The sequence below is a fragment of the Otolemur garnettii genome, unplaced genomic scaffold, assembly GCF_000181295.1.
Source record: "Otolemur garnettii isolate 467f Iridium unplaced genomic scaffold, OtoGar3 scaffold00142, whole genome shotgun sequence".
In the NCBI taxonomy this organism is placed as follows: Eukaryota; Metazoa; Chordata; class Mammalia; order Primates; family Galagidae; genus Otolemur; species Otolemur garnettii.
Window position 1 is genome coordinate 418,147 of NW_003852537.1, and position 1,287 is coordinate 419,433.

Below are 1,287 nucleotides of genomic sequence, written 5' to 3' on the forward strand. Positions count from 1 at the left end.
ATTGGGACTAGGGTAATTAACAAGTGATTTTGATGGTTCAGGTGAAAGATGATAGTGGCATAGAACAGAGTGGTGGAAGTTCGTTGGAGAGAAGGGGATGAAAAAGTCCCAATGGGACTTGGACTTGTTAATGGATTAATGGTAGGAGGTGAGGGAATGAGGAACCAATAGCAAGCTCTCTAGAGAAGTGCTATCCAGTAGAATGTTCTGTGTTGATGGATATGTTCTGTATCTTACTGTATAATGTGGTAGCTACTAGCTACAGGTGGCTGTTGAGTACTTTAAATGTGGCTAGTAAAACTGAGAAACTGACATTTTTAAAATTTTTATTTAAATTTAAATAGCCACATGTGGTAAGTAGCTAGTATATTGGAGATAGTAGCTCTCAATTTTTGTTTTGAGTAACTGGGTGGCTCATGGTGCCATTAATTGAAAAAAGGGAAAACTAGGGCATGCTGATAGCTAGAAATCAGCAGCTTTTCTTTGGACATGTTGATTTGAGATCCTTATGAGGCCTTTGAGGTTTATCATGTAGATAGGTGTATGAATAGTGTGGAGTTCCAGGTGAGGCCAGAGCTGGAAATGTAGGTTTTGGAGACTCAGTATATAGGGGTTATTTAGAGCCAAGAGACTGGGATGGGGTTGCTTAAGTACAGCATGTAGACAGAGACTAGAAGAGGGCCCAGAAATAAGCCCTGGGCACCCCAGCAGGTGCTTTGTTCTCCTTCTTCAGTTGTACAGTCCCAGATATATTTCAGCAACTCTAAAAGAAGGCAACGCCAAGTCACATCCAGATGTGCAGATGGGACAGATCCAGAAATAAACAGGCAATAGAATTAGTATACAGGGACATCAAAATTAGTATACGAGGACATCAAAACAGCTATTAAAATATATATTTCATATGTGGAAGAAGATAGAGGAAGTATGAGCATGATAAGGGGAGATAGAGAGATATAAAAAAGCCCCAACTCTAACTTCCAGAAATGAAATATGTAATGTCTAAAGGAAAAGCATAAAGGACAGGATTAACAGCAGATTAGACACTACAGAAGAAAATATTATTAATTAAAGATGTAACAATAGAAAATATAAAAATGCAACACAGGGAGAAAAAAAGAATAGAAAACAACCTCTGCAAACGAACAGAACACCAGTAATCTTGTGAGACAATTTCAAGTGGCCTTCTCAGGAATTGGTAGCAGCAGGTACATCTGGAAATGAAGGAAAATGTGGAAGTAAAAACAAAGAAATTAATTTAAAGTCAGTTTGTTTGTTTGTTTGTTT